The sequence below is a fragment of the Rousettus aegyptiacus genome, unplaced genomic scaffold (assembly GCF_014176215.1).
Source record: "Rousettus aegyptiacus isolate mRouAeg1 unplaced genomic scaffold, mRouAeg1.p scaffold_m13_p_6, whole genome shotgun sequence".
In the NCBI taxonomy this organism is placed as follows: Eukaryota; Metazoa; Chordata; class Mammalia; order Chiroptera; family Pteropodidae; genus Rousettus; species Rousettus aegyptiacus.
In genome coordinates this window covers 107,373,706-107,386,065 of record NW_023416309.1, presented here as the reverse complement: position 1 = coordinate 107,386,065, position 12,360 = coordinate 107,373,706, and positions in this window count along the sequence as shown.

The following is a 12,360-nucleotide window of genomic DNA, read 5'->3' as shown; positions in this document are numbered from 1 at the left end:
TCACCTATTGTAGTCGAGAGAAATCGGTCCATCAGCTGAGAGTAAAGCTCCACCCACTTGCTGCTAATGCTGAGGATGCTTGATGACTTGAGAGAAAATTAATTTGAGGCCAGAACTACCACTGTAAAAACACTGACTGCACCTGTGTTAGTGCTGCTACATTAAAATAATATTAAGAAAACAAAGAAGGGTATTTTGGGTATTTCTGCATTCCTGGTCGTTTCCTAATGATTTATGCAGCTGCTGACTGAATAAGACAAAAACATTTGAGAAAGTAGATGTTATGAATGAGGTAAAAAGACACCTGGAGGTGGTAACAGGAGCATTGTTTTTGAGACCCTGTGCACTTTTACGTTTTGCTGTTGCTGCTGCTGTTGTTAGAGTTAATTACTGTACGAGTTTACTCAAAGCTAAACACATAACATGTGATGCCGATGGATAAAAACCAGGTTCCTACGAATGAATGAAATATTCAAAATGATGTCCTGATTTTTATTAAAGTAAAACTCATTGTAGAATACAAATAATGCCACGAAAGTAACAAGTCATTTACCTCACACTTGGTCACCCTGAACTAATGAAACTGACAATGAAGTTTCACTGGGAAACAAATTACAATCATTAGCTGTGTTTGTTTCTATTATTACACAGGCGGCAGGTTATCAAAGAATTGCAGTAGAGTTTGAACAAGAGCAAATACCACGAAGCTCCTCCCAGCCCACATGTGCAACAGAGTAGTTCCCACCAAACGAGCAACCACTCACTACCAAGTCAAATGCTAAAATGCATATTTGATAAAGAACCATCAAGCTAAGAATAAATGATAATGTAACATTCTATAAAGACTTTAAATAGTAACAGAGCTCTATGGGAAATGCTATGGCTATACTAACAAACATTCTTATTTGAACTAAAAGATCACCACCTTTCTCTTGGAACTAGAATAAAGCATGTTTGTTTACTTTAATGAATTCTCTAAGATCTCTGTGACCAGTGCATTTTTCAGTGACATTCTCACTGCACTGAACAGGATGGAGGCAGATGTGCTGTACATGTGGCCCAGGGGCTTGCTTCTCTTACACCAAATGGAACCCGACAATAAGGAGAAGTGATGAAAACATAGTACAATTGTGTTTCGAATGTAAAATAGGAATTGATATTGGCAGTGTGACTTTGCTTAAGAAGTCCACACATTCTCGTGTTTTATCAGCCCAGAAGTTCAATTAGGAGTCAGGTGCCTTTCGACTGTGGGAGCAGAGCTGGTTCTTTTAGGCGCATCCTTCAGGCACGGAGTGGGTGTTTTTTGGTGCCTCACTTTGACGGCTGGTCCCTGCTGCCTCCTCACAAGGATTCCTCATCCCCTCCATTCCTGCTTACAGGCTTCCTGGGCAGGGTCCCATGCGGGTAGCCCTTTCCAAATTTAAATTTGTTAGGCTCTTCCCTGCAGTTGGCATAATAAAGTGAAGCTCCTCTCCGGGGCCTCTCCAGGTGAACAACAGCCCAACTGACGAAGATGAGTTTTGGAATCAGCCAGACTTGGATTCAAGTTACTAACACCAGCTGCGTGACCTGGGGTAGCTGACTAAACTCTCCTGCTCTCAGCTTCCTGAAGTACCAAATGGGAATTTAATGTCACCTACATCACAGGACTATAATGATAAATCAATGTAATAATAATTGTGAGTTGCCTCAAACCGGACCCCAAGAAGGATAAAAAGAAATTGTACAACAATCTCCCACTTGCCATCCTTGTAGAGTCCATGGTATGATGCCACCACCCTGGAATTAGACTGAAAAAGTACTTGAGCTAGATTGTATACAGTACTGTGTCATTCTGTAGAGAATGGAATAGTTGAAAGTGGTTAAAAGCAAGAGTCTGGAACTAAAAATGGAAAGATTGGGCAAGATATTAAAAACAAACCAACCACAACAACCTCCCAAGTCGTAACAAGAATTGGGCAACAGAAGGGTGGCCTGAGTCACCAGCAGGGAGCGGAGTCAACGATAGGTTAGAACGTAGATGAAACCACACTGCAGTGAGTGCAGATGGAGGCTGCTGGAGGCTGATAGGAAACGGTTTTTCCAGCCCCAATCTGGCTATTTATATCTTCCTCGTGAAATGAAAGTACCCTACACGACCGTCTGACTGAGGCCTATGGGTGCCACTTTCATAGTGCACGAAAGGAACAGTTAGGGCAGAAAATGGCCAAATGCCAACAGAAGATGGCCGATGTGAGTGAGAGTCAGGTAGAGGACTGAGCGACGATCCAGTGACTCTGAGGAGAGGAGGCCACTGGTATGGATAATCCGAATCGATGTTGCACTGTCGTCATTAGAGTCTTCTCTCCTTTCTGTCATTCATGGACTTAATGAGGGAGGGAGTCAACAAAGCCAAAAGGCAGGACCTGTGATCAATGCCCTCTGGTCTGTATTGTGGGCTGCCACAGAGGGAGTGTCTGTACACGTCTAAGCAAAACCCCAGGCAGCTCTCGGATGCTCCAAAAGCCTGTTTCTATAGCAGTACCCGAAATCTATGGGAGATCACAAAGTCTACACGTTTGGCTTATGAGTAACTACTCATGTATCCTTTGGGACCATTAGGTGGTATGAAGCAAACTAGATGAGATCTTAAATCTCTAAAATCTCTAAAGGACAGTGTAGACCCAGTTTTAGACAATCTGTTATTAATTTTGCTCTGCACTTGGAGGACTATTAAGAGTTTTATAGAAAGACTGTCATTTCGATGCTGGCTAGCTCAGGCAGTTTAAGTCTCAAATGTATGGTAGAGAGTGAGAATAATTAGAGATGTGAAAAATCAGTCCCTCCCATCAACTCCCAGGTACAGGCTGTACTGTTGTTGGGCAATTTCATAATCTCATTTGTGCATCTGTGTTCGTTTAATGTTTGAGTGTGCTTGGATGTACTTTTACAAATGGCTATCCATAAATCCCCATCCATTAGGTAGACTGAGACTTTCTTAAGGGGATCCAAAGAACTAATAAAAAGAACATCTTGGTAACAGTTCCATTTATAAGGAAGATCCTTTTCTCCCCACAAAGAGCTCGCAATACTTTTCACTGAAACATTACGGTGTGTCTGTGAGGCAGGCAGTAGTGTGGAATCAGTAGCTCTGCACTTTACAGATGAGCAGCTGAGTCTCCAGCCAGCACAACGGTGTCCTTTAGGGACAAAACCAGGGATCTCCACACCAGCTAAGCTGACACACTCTCCACACAGCTTAGTGATGCACAAGCCAAATAACATCTGAGTTTAGATCAACAACAGGGAAATGTAAAGTGTATTTCTAATGTATTTCTTTAAAATGCCCTTTCCATATATACACGTTTTCAGCGATATTCTAATAACAACAAGGAGGAGTCCATATTTACCTCTCAAAGACAGAGAAATATCTTTATATGTGGTAAGGAGATAAGACCTGAGAAATTAATCACAAAAATATGAGAACATCAACGAAATTCTCCAATTCACCTTTTTAAGAAAGATTGTTGCTAAGATACATTTTATAAAATATATCTGGTAATGCTCACTTTATGTATGTAAGTGACAAAGAGAAAGTGTGTGTGTGAGTTCTTAAATATAAGACAAAATGGCTTAGGATAAGGTAAAAAAGACTTCTGTTAGATATAAAGAAAATTTTTTGGATAACAAAATGAAAAATCTTTAGAATAAGCTGCCTGCCCCCAAACATTTGCAGATCCTGGAGCAATAGTACAATGACTTTAATATGCTAACCTCCAACTTTGAAAAATAAACCTTTATAATGACAAAATAAAAAATGCAGACAGTTATGGTTATCATAAGATCAAGTATCTAAGAGGATTGAGTTGAATTCTTATTATGTTTGCTGTTCTGTTAATATGTTGGCAATATTTAAATAAGTAAAATTAAAAAACATACATAATTCAAAACTTATTATATAGTTATCCTATTATTTTTCTTGCTTTTATTTCAGCAAATTCATTATGTTGTTGTAATGATTTTCACATATTTATGATATACTGAGAGTAATGACTAAAGAATTAATACACAAAATTTAATTGCATTCAAAATGTACAAATTTGGGTATATTTTCATTAAAAAAGGAAATTAAATATAAAACAAAAAAATTGTTCTCAAAAAAGCTACTTTTCTTCTCAATATTCAAGGTTATCTATTAAAATATAAGAAGAAAATTAAAAAATGTCAAATTTTCGTAAATAAAATTTTTAATTCTAGTATTTAGGTTCTAACCAGTTGGCATTCATTATAATCGGTATCACACATCACATGTTATTTACAAATATACAAATTTAAGAGTAGTACGAATTATTTAATATGGGAAATATTCCTCAGCTTGTGAATCCTGCACTAATTTTGAAGTTCCTCTGGAATCCCAAATTAGACTCTGAAGACAAGCAAGAAAATGAGTGCTTGTTCCTACTGGGAAATGACACTTTGTTACACAAGAATCTACTGCTTGCAAAGATACAACAGTATATCCTATTTTGACACTTAATTTGTCTGCTAAGTCAAGCCCTTCTGCTGCCCCAGTGCTCCTTGCATTCTGAAGCAGTGTCCAGCTCCGATGGCAGCAGAGGTATATCCGAGGATACTGGGTACAGAATATGAGGGAGCTTTTCTCTGGGGCTTGGGCGATACTGGGCACAAGGGCAGATGTGTCAATGCCAAGAGCTAGATCTCAAGTGACAGAGAAGCCTGTGTGTTCTTTAATAAATTGTGTGTGTGTGTGTGTGTGTGTGTGTGTGTGTGTTTCTGTAGGGCCTTCTAAAGTACAGAGCCCAGAAGAGTACTTCTGCCTGGGCCTAAGGTTTGGAGCCTCAACTTTCAAGACACTTTTTAGAAAACTAGAAGTGATTTAACTTAGGATGTTTGTGGAGCTGGGGAGAAGAGCATACTGACATCTTAAAGACTGATTTGTCTCTCTACTTAAAAGTGAACTTTAATGAACAAGGCACCTGAGATCCATAAACCAGACTGTAAGACTGAAACATCTGAATACAGTTCAGATAAGGATCTTTTGTAAGACTTGCAAAAAGAGCATGGTGAAGAGCTCTACTTTCACAGTCGCGAAAGGGAGATTCTGTTTCATTTTCATCAGGCAAATCATACCTTAGAGTAACAGTGGAGACTTTGATCCAAATCCATCTGCACATCTACCAAACACCATGCACATCAACAAGAAGAGCAACTACAATCTGCCATGGCCCGAGCTTCTCAAAAACTAGAAAACAGAAATACTGCTGACTCCACTTTTCACGTCAGTAGGTAAATACCCTCTGAAAGCAGCAGTGAAAGATTCAGTGCCTATGCCAGAGGAAAGCATGATGGAATCCAAGCAGCGGAAGACAGTAGATGACACCCAGAGATAGAGAGGGACCCGCCCCAAGCGGGAAATGCAGAGAACAGGTCAGACAGGTGCAGGATCGGAATTCTGGACTGGAGCTTTAAAAGGAAGGGGACCTGAAAGTGTGCAGGGCCAGAGATGCTCTTCTGGGAGAAAGGGAGGTGATGGGGGAGGAAAAGCATCTCTTGGAGGCTTGGCGCCTCTACCAGAGGGCATGGGAAGGGAGAAAGCAGTGGGCAGTTGTGGTTTTGAGCAAATTAAAGTCATTCAAATGGAATGGCAGACTATTTCAGTAGGATGGATTATCAAGTGCCTTCTAACCAAATGAATAGAGAAGATATTCCTGATGAACCAAGGGCATATAACCGCCCTCTGGAATCGTAAATTAGAATATGAAGTTGTGGTACACATACCGCATACCTAATGTGATTCTGAAGGGTCATCTTGCTTTATTTTCTCTCCTTTATCCACAACTTCGGGGGTATTAGACAGCCAACAGATATTCCTGAATAACGCGATATAAAATTGAAGTATTTATGCAGTAATTACTGTCATTTTAAGCTAAAGGGACAGCAGGGATAAGGGAACCCATTTACAATCCTCTAGGTTGCTTGTTTGATTATGAAAAGAGAGACGCTTGAAGGATAAGCAATGTCCCGAAGATCGCTGGGAAAATGAGACTAATAGTAAAATCTTTGAACAAAATGGTCTGCCACATTATGAAACAAATCACCATTTTCTGTAATGATGACCTCAGAATTCTGCTGATAAAGAGAGTAAAACAATTTGTACTGAAGTTCTTTCCCTCTTAAAAAAAAAAAAAAAAGTCATCGGCTTCCAAATCCTGCCAAAGATGTTGACCCCAAATCAAAGAAAACCCAATGTACTTGGAGTATTTTTAAAAGGCATTTCTGCTCATTTCTACCCACCCCCACTACCTCTAAAAGCAAATTCATTTGAAAAATCATGAGAACAGAAAGCACTGGCAGGTTATACAAATTGCTCCTGGATACATATTGCCTAGAATTCTGCATTCTTTTAACAGATGTTTGACTTCTAGAAAGTTTTATTTTGCAAAATGCTTGGATTACAGCTCATTTTTATCCACATATCACCTTTGAGCCAGCTGTTAGATCAGACTGGAACCTGGTGGTTTCATCACCTGCCATTACTCTAATCGAGATGCAGTTGATCTTATGCAGACTCAGTTGAGAGGATGATGGGGAAAGTCCTCTTTTTGACTCCTTCCCCATCAACCACCTCATGAGTAGGAGAACAAGGCATCCATAGGCAACCAGGCTTCCCAGCAGCCTACTGTGACAAGTCGTCAAATGCACCATGTGACAAGTTATCAAATTCACCGCGGGTCAGAATAAACATGAGAATGGCCTGCTGCTCTCCCTCATGTCTGAGGCAGGAGACAATGGCTTTAATTGGTGGTGGGAATGAATTCACACAGACTGAAAAATGGCAAATCATTAACTAATGAGATTTGGAGACATTAAAAGGGTTAAAGGTAAAATGCAAAAATCTCTTACCCCAAGTATTTAGCCAAAGAAGAAACCATAAAAAAAGAGATGATGATGATAATGGTAATAAGATGAATATCTAATATGTATTGCTTACTCGTTAGATATGGGAATTGATGGTAATTCTTTACACGCATTATCTCGTTTAATCATTACAATGATCTTTACAGGATAGATATTACTATTATTTTCAAAATTTACAGATAGGAAAGTTAAGGTTCACGTAGGTAAGACAACTTGTCCAAAATTAGAGCTGAACCCCAACCGACACTATAGTTCAGGTCCTTTGGTACTAAATCTTATGGGAAAAAATGCTGTAAGAAAAAGAACTAAAAATGAAATTGTAAGACAAAAACGTGGAGAAAGTATTGACAGCACAGGTGACTGAAGGAGTGTTAATATTCTTAATATGAAATCATCAAAATTAAAAATAACCTAAGGGCCAAGAAAAAATGAAACATAATAATAGGGAAGAAAGAAGAAAAAATAGTTGTATTAGTTTCCTATTGCCTGTATAACAAGTTACCACAAACTTGGTGGCTTAAAACAGCATCAATTTATTATCTTACATGCTAAGTTCTAGGTTTCAGCAATCCAAAGGGGGTTTCACAGCGTTCCTTCCGGAGGCGCCACACGACTCTGTCCCTCGCCTTTACTGGTTCCTGGAGGCGCCCGCATTCCTTGGCTCAGGCCCTTCCTCCACCTGCGAAGCCAGCAGCTGAGCATCTTGCCTCTTCTCTGACTTCTGCTTCCATCTTGCATTTTCTTTTTATAACTCTGACCCTCCTACCTCTCTCACAGGGACTTCTGAATTACGTAAAGCCCACTGGGAAAATCCGGAATAATCTCCTCATCCCCAAACCTTAATTGAATCACATCTGCAGTCTCCTACATATTCACAGGTTTAAGGGTGATTAGGACACAGGAATTAGAACGTGGACAATTTGGGGAGAGGGCATGATTTTGCCTCCCACAGTAACTAAAAATTTCATTAAAAATAATGAGATGCCATTTTGCATCCATTATATTGTCAAGAGTACAGAAAATGGGTACACTCATATGCTGTTAGTAGGCGCAGCAATTGGCAATTTTCTGAAAGGCAATATATGTGTATATATTACTACGTGTCAACATATATCGTTCTATATCAAAGAGCTTAAAGTATTATTCTCCTTGACTAGAAATTTAGTTCAATGGAGCTGGTCACAAGGAAATCGCCGTACTTATTAACCAAGAATGCTAACCTCAAAGACGACAACCTAAATTATTTCAGTGAATTACGGTATTGTCATCTACTAGTACTCAATGCTATTAGGTGCTACTTAAAATGTAGGAAAAAAAATATGTGATAGAAAAATATTTAAAGATATGGAAAATGACATTTTATATGAGAAAGGCTACAAATAGATAAGCATATAGTTCCTTTTTATAGAAAATACTAGTAAAAAAGTTGGATATTTTCCATTTTTTCTACATTTTCTGGCTTTTTTCAATGAACATGTAATACTATTATGATGATATTAATGTTATTTCTAAAACACTTTCTTCTGCGGATACCAAGCAGGGGCCACTCCAGTCTTGCCAGGCACTAAGAAGAGAGATGAGATCATCTCCTGGTGCCTGGCCAGCCTTGGAGCTCTCTAATTTTCCTCACTATCAGTAAAATCTATGATAGTTCATGAAGATGGAACACTAGAAACCAGGAAAACACAGTGGAAAGAGAAAAGGCCTTGAATCAACAATCTAAATTGGAAAGCCAGCTCGACTATTTATGGGCTCTGCGATCTTGGCCAATTTATCTAACTTATCAGAGCCTTGCCTCATCATCTGCAAAGTGGTGCTGATGGTACCTAACTTCCAGGATGTCGTGAAGAATAAATGACGTCACTCAGAGGTTAGCGGTCGCATACACCGGTGCAATGGGGTCAGGCGGCTGGGATTCAGAGTCTGGGTTTTCCCTTAACTAATTATGCAAAGAAAGCTGGGATGCTTTTAGCCTTTATGTGCCTGTTTCCTCATATATAATGGAGTTAACAGCACCTAAAAATTAAATGCTATAAAGCACTTTAGAGCTTAGCGCAGTACCTGGCCTCCTATACATGATGAACAAAGGATATCTAGTATAACGGGTACTCAGTAAGTTGTAATGTTTTTGTTATTTCTAATGATTGTAATATTATACAAGCATGTTCTGACAGTCATTAGTTATTGTTTCAATGACAAAAAATCAGGTTACTCATCTCTTTATCACTCCAATTGGAAAAGCCAAATGGCCAAACCTTCATACTGGCCAGGTACGCGGCTGGATAAATAGGTCTTTCAAATTCTCTATACCCCACGTTCTGTGTCACTGAGGATGTGAATGTTTGTGATAATGTTCCTACACTGACTATCCACGGTACTGAGGGTAAAACATTGTCAATGGAGATCTTTGCAGAAATTTCTTACATATTTTTAAAAGGACAGAGTCTCCAATTTTCTTACCTAGAGCTCCTACTGTGTGAAATCCTTTTGCTAAATATTGGGATGAGAATTTTTTATTAAAAAAAAATAAGATACAACACCTGACCAAAGCCCTTGAGAAACATTAAAACTATTGAAGGAGAGAGAATCTATATAAATATACAATACTTAGGAACATATATGTTAAAAGACCAAAAACAACATTTAATAGTATGAAGACAGTATATTAATGCTTGAGGAAAAATGGAATAAGAAAGTTGATGTACATAGAGTGGATTTAGGGACACTTTCAATGACCCTGGTCAAAGGATTTACTTAAAGACCTGGGCCAAAAGTCCCTCTGCCTCGCGCCTGACCTCAGTCTTTGAAACATGGGACCTTTAAGCATGTTGATGCGGTCTCCTTACGAAATTTATCTGGTGTCTCCCACTGCTAACCACTTCCTTCTCCACTTCTGTAACACCACTAACTAACTAACCGTGTTTAACTGTCGCCCTGCTGGAGCGTTCTTCTCAATGTCTGGCTCATCGTTCTTTGCTTATCCCCTAAATGCTGGTGTTCCTCAAGGTTCCGCACTTAACAGTTAAGTCTTCTCAATATACATGCTCTCTCAGGGAGAGCATCCTTCAGTCAACATCAATAATTATGACGCTAAGTTTACATCACTAGCCTGGTTTTCTTTGCAAACTCTAGATCTTGTATTTCTGTGTACTGGACATTGCCACTAGAAATCCCAACACATCTAAGTTCAACTTGTCCGCAATAGAATGCGTTGTTCGTCATTCTTTCACAAACTTCTCTTTCTATCTTAGGATCTCGGCTATTGACTTTCATCTTATACACATCGTACAAACCAGAATCTTAGGAGTCACGGTAGATCTCTCCTTCCTCCTCACCTCCATGACTAACAGCCAGCACTTCCTAAACACCATTATTATCATTCTCTTCCTCTCTAGAGTCATTGACAATGCTTTACATCCCTTAAAATGCAATAGTTTTGAGGACCTACCTTCTCTATTCTGCCTCAAGATATCATCTTTCATCCTCATTCTCACACGTTAGCAAGAGTAATCTTTGTAAAATCCAAAGGTGACCAAGTCATTCCCAATTAACCCCTACATAGGATCCGTCAATGGCTCCCCTTCATGCTCAGGATAAAAATCCAAGCTTCTTGCAATAATATGCAAGGCCCTTTATTACCCTGTTATCTCACCAGTTCATCTATTCAACCATAGCCCACCAACATGCTCCCACAAATGACTTATCCTTCAGAGCTAGGAAATTTTTACTAAAACTCCACAAAGTTATTTTGTTTCCTCAGTCTGGAATGCCTTTTCCAGCTTCTTCCCTCTGACCAGTTCACCCCTGTCATCTACTTGGCTAGTTTTGAATCGCTTTCGAGAGTCATTTCAGTCGCCAATTCCTCTGTGAAGCTTCTTCTAACTGTCCCAGCTTGACTTAAAGTCCTTTCTTTGAAGGAAGAATAAAGACCACCTTTAAACCATGAACAACTTGAAAAGACCAGAACAGCGCTGTCCAGTAGAATTTTCTGTGATGATGAAAATGCTCTGTATCTGCTCTATCTAATGACAGCCACTAACTACATGTGGTTATTGAGCACTTGAAATGTGACTGGTGTAACTCAATCAGAATTTTAATTTAATTTATTTACATTTAAACAGTCACTTGTCTTGGACAACACTAGTCTAAAGGTTAATAAGGCGCTTGTAGTCTACGTAGCCCCAGATACTTTGATAAAAGCTTCAGGCCACACATACTTAGATCGATGTTTTCTTACTGTTTGGGCCTCTCGGGGAAGAACTTTGCAGAGGAGCAAGTAATACCTTTAAATCAGAAACCCTTACTCTCTGGAGAGAACTTCCATCGTGCAGACTTCTGCTGTTCTGATCTCAACTGTAGGCTCTCCCTGAGAGGGTGCACGCTTGCTCAAACTCTTAAGATGTTAGGTTGGAAAAGGTCTTTACTTAACACCTAGCCAAACTTTCTTATCTTACTGCCAAGAAGTTGTGCCTTGATTCTTGTCTTCATGTCACTTTCGGTGGCTTGAAATTTTCTGAAATTCCATGTAGAAGTTGGGGAGTACTCAGGGACAGCTTGCCTGGGGATGTGAGGTTGCTGGAGAAGATTGTGCCTAGGCCGATTGCAGACTGGCAGACAAAAGTCACCCTTTGCCAGTTGCTGGAGGCAGGAGACCACCTGCAGGGCAATGTGCAAACCACTGTCTCAAGGGCATAAAATCACATGACCTTAGAAATTCTCTCTAGCTCTAAAACTACCAATAGTCAGGCTTCATTCCTACCTCCATTTTAAACAGTGTGCTCTGCTCTGCTGAGTGAGCCTGCTTCCCAGATGTGCTGCACATACCTGATCCAGCGGTAATTATACCTGTGCTGAATGCAACAATGGTCCAGTTTCTTCTAGTAAACCTAACCCACGCTGGTCCCTACCTTCCCAATCAGGCCTTTGTCTGTGTCCAGCAGCAAGCCCCTCCCTCCTGTCTCAGTTTCCTGTCCTGGTATCACCACACAGCCCAAGAAATGAAAGTTCAAAGCTAAGATTTTTTTCTGCCATTGAATTCAGATAAACCAAAATGAATTAATTAGAAACACTAGTTTTAATACTCAGCGGTAGATTTAGTACTCCTGGAAATGAGAAGCTAACAACAATATCGGCAGGTCAGGCCAAGGAGGACAGTCCCTGAGGATAGATGCCTGCCCATGGGCGCTGCTAAGATGTTAGCGCACAACACCCTGATCCCTCAACCTCATCTCCCAAGACGTCTGTCTCAGTCCTAACCCTCAACACATCTGGCTAGGATTCTTTTGCCCTGGGCTTTCTGACAACAGGGATCAGGAAAGAGAACAATTTGTCCAATACTTGCATGGCAGGCATGGGTTTTTGCCTTTGGCAGCTTTCTTATCAGATGGTTGAAAGATTTAAAGAGTTTTTAACCCAAGTGCACCTCTGTGACTTTCCCACTTT